This window comes from Heterocephalus glaber, unplaced genomic scaffold, assembly GCF_053883595.1.
Source record: "Heterocephalus glaber isolate CG9 unplaced genomic scaffold, H.glaber_assembly_v1.0 deba00001662, whole genome shotgun sequence".
Taxonomy (NCBI): domain Eukaryota; kingdom Metazoa; phylum Chordata; class Mammalia; order Rodentia; family Bathyergidae; genus Heterocephalus; species Heterocephalus glaber.
This window is the reverse complement of record NW_028258403.1, coordinates 16769049-16777064: the sequence shown is the minus strand read 5'-3', so window position 1 is coordinate 16777064 and position 8016 is coordinate 16769049. Positions and strand designations below refer to the sequence as shown.

The 8016-nt window shown below is 38.2% G+C and overlaps 1 pseudogene; it reads right to left on the bottom strand.

The window, feature by feature from the left end:
- Nucleotides 1–2257: 2257 nt before the first annotated feature.
- On the bottom strand, nt 2258–3455 carry LOC101706982 (nucleosome assembly protein 1-like 1 pseudogene; annotated as a pseudogene).
- Between the last annotated feature and the right edge of the window lie 4561 nt (nt 3456–8016).

The window sequence follows — 8016 nt, the reverse complement described above, 5'->3', positions numbered from 1 at the left end:
TAGTGTTTTCCAAGTATCTTTCAAAGTAACTGTTTTTTGGCAACTTCTTACCGCAGCAGGCAGCAGGTCAGTTTCCTAATCTGAAAATAACTAATTTTTAATTTAGTGTTTGCCTTGGCCTTATTCATTTTCCTTATCTGGCTCGTGCTTTTCTTTTCTTTCTTTTTTGGTACCGGAGATCGAACTAGGTACCTTGCACTTGCAAGTCAGGCGGCTGGCTTGTGCTTTTCATGTGAGAAATCCTTTCCTAACCTGGCAATTAAAGATGTTCTCAAGATTTTCAACTTGTTTTGTATTATTTTTTGCTTTTTAAAACTAATTCTCTCATTGATATATTAAAAATTATACATATGAATTGTGATGTTTTGACACATGTATACACTATACATGTGTAGTATTTAAATCAGGTTAAATGTATCTATTTCCTCAGACATCTTTCTATGGTGAAAACTTTCAAAATAATTTCTTCTAGCTTTTTGACATGTACAGTTCATCGTTGCTATCCATAGTCACCATATTGTGCAATATCACACCAGAACTTCTTACTCCTGTGTAACTATAATAGTGCCCACTCGTCAACCTCTTCCCATCCTCCTTTCCTTTCTTCTGTGCCTTGGCTCTGGTAACCAGCATTCTATTCTCAACTTCTGTGAGATCAACATCTTTATATTCCACGTGAGTGACAGCATGGTGCAGTTGTCTTTCCGTGGCTGGCTTATTTCACTTATTGATCTCCAGTTCCATCCATTATCATCTCAGCTGTGGTTTCAAAGGTGCAGTTTTCTCCTTCAGGTCATTAATCTTCCTAGAATTTAGTTGTGTGTGGTACATGAAATAAGCATCCAGTTCTTTTCCCATATAGTCAGTTGCCTACTGCTGTTTATTAAATGCCCTATACTTTCCTTACTGATTTTTGCTACTACCTATATTGTATACCTATAATATCTCACATGTATATATAGTGCAATCCCCTATCTTTATGCCATTATCACAATTTTTTTCTTGTTTTTTGTTTTGGCTTCTGATTTCTGGTGGTTTTTAGCTTTTGCTGTTTCTGTTTTGTTTTGTTTTGCTTTGTTTTTGGATTTTGTTTGGAGGATATTGTTTTGTTTCTTTGGTGCTGAGAACTGAACCCAGGGTCGCACACATCTAGACTAAGCTCCATTTCCAACCCTACTTTATTTTAATTGCTATCATTTCATATGAAATTCTGTCATACACTAGAATATCTCTTCAAATTATTTTGTTTTCCTGCCACTTCATTATTCCATTGAATTTTAGTTTCAACTTGTCAAGTTTTAAGAAAAAAAAATCTTGGAATTTTTATTAGGATAAATCAACTTAAAGGGGAAAAATTACATCAATATTAATACTTCTCAACTATAAACTTATTATACAGCTCAATTTAGTTCCATTTTATATCCCTTAATAAAGTTTTATAATTAAACTCTAGGGTCTCACACATCTTTCGTTAAATATATTCTTAGTACTGTACCTTAACATTTTTGTTATAATTGCAAATTATGTTGTTTCTTACATTTTCTAATCTTTTCTTTCACTTATTTGTCTTAGTTACTTTCTCACTTCTGAGACAAAATACCTGACACTCACAAGTTAAAGGAGGAAAGGTTTATTTTAGCTCACAGTTTATAGAGGTTTCAGTCCACAGGGCAGCATGGCAGAGGGGCATGGCAGAGAAGAAACAGTTCATGCATGGCAGGCAGGAAGCAGGGAGATGTCTTCCTTTCCCTTTTCATTCCATCCAGGCTATAAGGATATTGGTTGGTGCTACCCATGCCCAGGGTGGATCTTCCCTCTTCAGTAAAACCATTATCCACACCCAGGAATATGCTAAACCAATCAGTTAACTGATCCAGTATCACACACCCACGACCATGATCCAGTCATTCCCAAAAGCCCCACCTGTAAGTGCATGAGGCTTTAGGGGTCATCTCAATATAAACTATAATAATATTGAACTCACATCCAGTAACACTGCTGAAATCTCTTATAAGTCCTTATAAGTTCTCTGTAAATTGTCTTTTATTTTTAAGAGAATACTTTGCAAAAGGTAAAAGAATTTCCAAATTAAGTATTTGAATCCATTATTTTCTGAGCCAGGAAACTACATATAAAATGTTTTTTGCATTTAACATTTCTATTTTAGACTACAAAAAACAAAAATAAGCAAACAATCAAAAAATGTGAAATAAGCTCATCCAATGATGTGCAGTCATCCTTTCCAGGAAAGCAGAAGGTAGGCCATCCTGCTTCACTGCTGTTTGCACTCTGCTGGGTTTTGCTCCATCTTTGGGTCATAGACTGGATCATTTTCCTCATCTTCTTCCCCTTCCTCATCCGCTTCTTCACCTTCTTCATCATAATCATCACCACCATCTTCAATAGCTTCTCCAGTGAAGTACAACACCAATCTGGGAATTATAAGCTCATGTAAAAAGTGACCAATTTCAAAGTCTGCAGCAAGGATAGCTTCAGCAGCAGCATCCAGATCTCCACTCTCAGGAACGTCAGGAGGAGCAAAAACATTAAAGAAAGAATCATTGGAAATGGTTTTAGTCACAGTACGAACTCTCCCACGTCCCTTATGTTTCGGCTTCTTTTTAATGGTTTTCAAAGTGACATTCTTTCCTTTTTTCCAATCTATTTGGCACCCTGTAGAGCCCATAATTTCTGGTCTATCAAATGAAAAGGGATCAGAATCATCTGGTTCAGATCTCATCCCATACATCTTTGTCAACACTTCATTTGTGAAATATTCATTGGGTTCAAAGTGAAATTCTAAGATAAAACTCATAGGCTGGCCAGCATCTGAGAACTTCACTTTAATGTCCTTCAAATGCTTCAGAATAGGTTCATCATGTTCCTGAACCATGTCTCTGAGCAAGTCAACATTCTTAAAAACAGTCAACCAAACTTCAGGAATTCCTTTAGGATCTTCTTTTTCTTCATCTTTTTTTTTTAATCTTCAATCTTGGCCTTTTCTTTCAGCTCTCCAAAACTTCTTCCTCATCTGGTTTCCACTCACATTCTTCTTCCGTAGGTTCATAAATTGCATTAATGATCTCAAATCGCTTATCAAATAGAGGTTGGTAGAGAACAGCATACTTCCTTTCAAGATCATGAACTTCCTCATAGAATTTGGCTTCTATCTGTGCACATTTAACTTGAAGGTTTTTGAGAGCATTCACTCTTCTTTTAACTACCCTAGGCAAGCTTTCAATGTATCCTGTTCCTGTGTCTACCAGACCATCAAGTCTTTCTTGAAGGGCTGCAAGAATCTGAGTTTTTTGCATCATCTGAACAGTCAGCTGACGTGCCTTGATTTTTGTTTCTTCACCCATTTCTTCTCCTTCTACTTCTTCAACATCATCCAAATCTTGATCAAGTTCAGACTGTTCTTTGCTGTTAATGTCTGCCATGTTGTAAGAACTCCAAATATCAGTGGCTAGTTCCAGGAGTCAGGTGGCCGGAGCTGCGCAGGGAGTGACTAAGGGCAGCCGCGGCGGCAGGAGGAGCAAAAGGCGGCACAGCGAGCAGATGGCACTAAAAAAGCCTGCATATAAAATTTTTAAACTAGGAGGGAGGGGGAGTGTTTCTATATCTCTTATAAATACAGACTATCTAGTAGTTTTATCCAACTATGAGATCTGGCAGAAATAAAACTGATTTTCAGCAGTGTTTCTAGAAGATGGCTCACTCTTTTTTAAAAAATATATATATATATTTATTGGTACATTTTAGGTATACAATACATTTACATTTATCATTGGGTGCTTGTACTTGAGCATGATGTATCTTGGTTCTTATTTTTCCCCCATTACCTGTGAGCCCTTCCCTATTTACATAGACTTCGTTTCCATTTTTTTTCTTTTCTCGTAACTTTTCCTTTCCCTTCTTCCCTTTCCCCTTCCCCTCCCACCACCCCTACACCTTTGGACCTTTTCCTATTTCAAATTATCAATTATTCATTTTAATCATTTTCATCCTTATTTACACTTTCAGTTTCTCACACTGGAGAAACTATTCGGTATTTACACATGTGTGACCTATTTTATTCACTTAAGAGTATGGCCTCAATATGCATCCATTTACCTATAAATGTCTCTAATTTCTCATTTTTTATGGCTGAGTAGTACTCCATTTTATAAAAAAAAAAAACACATTTTCTTTATCCAGTCTCCAGTTGATGGGCATTTGGGCTGTTTCCAAGCTTTAGCTACTACCAACTGTGCTGCTATAAACATGGGCGCATATATATCACTATGGTATGATTCTTTTAATTCTTTGGGGAAGATTCCCAGTAGGGGAATAGCTGGGTCAAATGGGACCTGTAGTCCTAGTTCTTTGAGGCATCTCCATACTGATTTCCACAGTGGTTGCACCAGTCTGCACTCCCACGAACAATGGAGAAGGGTTCCTTTCTCTCCACACCCCCGCCAGCATTTGTTATTGGTTGATTTCATGATAGCAGCCAAGATGGCTCACTCTTAGTGGCTCCTTCTGAGGCAGAAGATTAGGCAATGGCAAATGGCTGGGTAAATGGGCATGATCTGTCAATCACGGGGATCCAGGACAAACAGTGAAGCCCTGCACCTTGTACCAATCGAAGAATGCTACTTTCAATTCTTCTGGCACAAGATCAAGCAGGTTTTTGATAGAACGGCCTAGACCTGACATAAAAATAAGGGGTATAAAAGACAGTGGTCCTAACCTGGTGGCCACTGAGAGCCTTTTCACCAGCCCACTCTGCACTCTGCAGAGCATATATCTTTCCCTAGCTTTAATCCTACCTTTAATACCTTTCCCTCACTCACTCTGCAGAGCATATTTCTTTCCCATCTTTAATCTACCTTCAATACCTTTAATAAATGCAAAATCATACTGTGTTTTTTGTTTGTCTCATCCAGTTCTTTGAAAAGGACAAGAGCCTGGAAAGGACCCCTAAAAGAGTCCACTGTTACCACAAAAGTGTAAAAAAGGAACTGAAGACAGAGGCAGAACCCCAGCACAAACTCCGGTTTGTGCACAGGCTAAGCAGTTTATATTTTATCCTGTAAGCAGAGAGCTTAAATCAGATTTGCACTTCAAGTTTCATTGTCTAAGCAAACAATACCTTGAGGGATGGCCTAAGTGTGTGTTCTAGAAGCCACAGGACCAGTTGGGATGTATTACAGTGAGCCCTTAGACTACAAGCTTCATGAGGGCTGGGAAAATTGGTTTTGCTCACCACTGAATCCTCAGAGCCTAGTAGAGTGTTTGACACATAATAGACTCCCAATAAATACAAACTTGCTGAGTTAACAAATTAATTGATCCTATGAGAAATCATTAGGGCAGAATCAAAACAGAGATTACGGAGATGGAAACAAGAAGACAAAATCTATAACTAAGCAGGGATGCAATTGTATATTATGAGTGAGAAAAAGAGAGAAATCTAGAATCCCTCCAAGGTTACTGGTTTGGGTCACTATAACAGAGAAAGAATAAAGAAATACTGACGTGTTTTCAGAAATACACAATGAGTTCAGTTGCAGATGTGCTTACTTTGGAGTACTTCCACAGAGATTTGTTCAAAAAGCAGCTGGATCGGAGGTTGTGCAGCTGCATTGGGAAGTTCGTAAGGCTACAGGTATCAGAGAGTCACACTGATAAAGTGCAGAGTTGAAGTCTCGCTCTGCTATGATGGGCTGTATTCATCTCAAGCCACACTAAGTTCTCAGAAAATACTTAAAAAGACTTGAGCAGATTTGAAGCTGCCTCTGGAGGAAAAATTTGGCCCCACTTGTAGGGAGCTCAGTGACCCATCCCCATTTGCAAGCTAGGTGGCCCTTCATTCAGGTATAAGCACAGTCAAGCATATCTTCTTTCATAAAATAATGTCACCTTTGCCGTCTGTTCATCTGCAATCCAAAGCACATTACAACAGTATATGTACATCGATTCCTCATCAGAAAAGTTCGCCTGAAATTGTTTGCTCCCCAATTCTGGTCAAAAGCCCTTGCACAAAAGGCTAAGACTCTCAGATTTGTCTCTGTTCACTCCTGTATGTATTCTACAGTTTCTTTTAGCATAAATGTAGAGTACCATGTTCACTTAGTTCCTGCGCTGAACACCATCTCAGTGTTATTCTCAGACTTTACCAAAGCCCAATACACATAAGAAAGGGACACACAAATAAAGCCCTGGTGGTGGTGTCTGCTTTAAAGTCTTTTCTGGAGATCTTGATCTCTGTACTCTCCAATGTCCCTTTATAAATTTTGTCATCATACATTCCTTTTGCTCCTATTTGTATTGGTAGTATTAGTATAAAATTAATGTATGCATGTTTTTTAAATTTTTTCAAGCAATATAAAAGCTCCCTTATCTGTTCTCTTTCCAGCCTGCATAATTCTAACCCCCAGAGATAATCAGGAATCAAGATGCCTTCTACTATAAGTGATAGATTTATGCCTAAGTGAAATAAGTCAGACTTTAAGCTTAAATATCACATCCTTTTTCTTATATGAGAAACTAAAAAGACAGACAGACAGACAGACAGACAGATAGATAGATAGATAGATAGAACAAATTAGAAGATAGATGAGTAGAAAATAGGAAGATCATTTTCAGTGAAAGGAACAGGGAGGGAGAGGAGGGGTAGGGAATGAAAAAAGAGAGAGAAAAGAATTAAGATGTGTTTTGTACATGTACCAAGCCCCCCACCATAACTGTAATCATTATGTACTGCAAGCATGTACTAATAAAAAAAAAGTTAAGTGCAAGAGAGGAGTTGGAGGCCATTAGGGAAGGACAAGGAATCAAAGCAGCCACTGCAGAAGCCAGGGCAGACCCAAGGGCTTCAGGAGGTAGATGTTGGGGTGTTTCTGCTGCATGTTTGAGTTATACCCTTACTTTTCTCAGGTGGTGGAAAATAGAGTTCCAAGGACTGAGGAATCATATCTTTGTACCCCAGTCATTCACCAGGAAAGGGGATTTTCTTCCTAGAAAAATTCCAGGCTCAGGCTTTGACTGCCTTGGCTTTGGTCAAAGGAGAGCTATGGTTGGCAGGACCCAGAAACTCAGGACTGAAACAGGGAGGAGCAGTTCCCAGGGGAAGGTAAGTATGGTTGGTCATCCAAAGAAGGGAAAGTTGTGCTACCTAGCAAAAGTGACTGATGACTTTATATTATCACCAATAGTTCCCTGGGCTCCAGACATTTTTCTCTGCATTTGAAAGCACATAAAAATCCTCTTTTTATGTTTTACACAAATAATAATGTACTACGGCAATTTTTTTCAGGGATTTGTCAAGGAAAAAATGTTCTTTCACAAAGTGCTGAATACTTTCTTTTGATAAGAAAATGAGAATTCTCTAATCCACTATTCCTTTTTCTTGACTGTCAGGAAGCTCAGAACTAATTTTAATGTTCAGCTACCATAACTATTCAATCTCTTCATTAGAGGACTTTCTTCTTCATACTTTTCATACTTGTAAATTAGATGAGCTAATTCCTAGCTTGTCCAGCTTTATGGTACAAATGTCTTTTATTGTAAAGCACTTCAGAGTCTTCTTGAAAGAAGATATATAAGTTTACCTAATACGTAGTTTTTTTACCTTATTATGTTCCCATTATGAAAGTAATGAGTGCTTATTATACAAAATTTAGAAGATAAATGAAAGAGAAGAAAAAGATTATCCATGTTCCCATCAGTGTTCTTGTCACCCATTATTAACATTTTAGTGCACTGCCTAGTTTTAAAAGTAGGAGAAGCTGCTAAGTCATATAACCACCTACATTGAACAGACTCCTTAATAAAAACTTCCTGGAAGCCAGGTGTGGTGGCATATGCCTATAATTCCAGCACTCAGGAGATTGAGGCAGGAGGATCACACTCAGTTCAAGGGCAGCCTGAGTTACAGAATGAGTTCAGTGTCAGCCTGAACAACAGAGTGAGACTTTGTCTCAAAAAAAAAGAAAACCCAAAGGGAAAGAGGAACACTGCTCCACTGCTGGT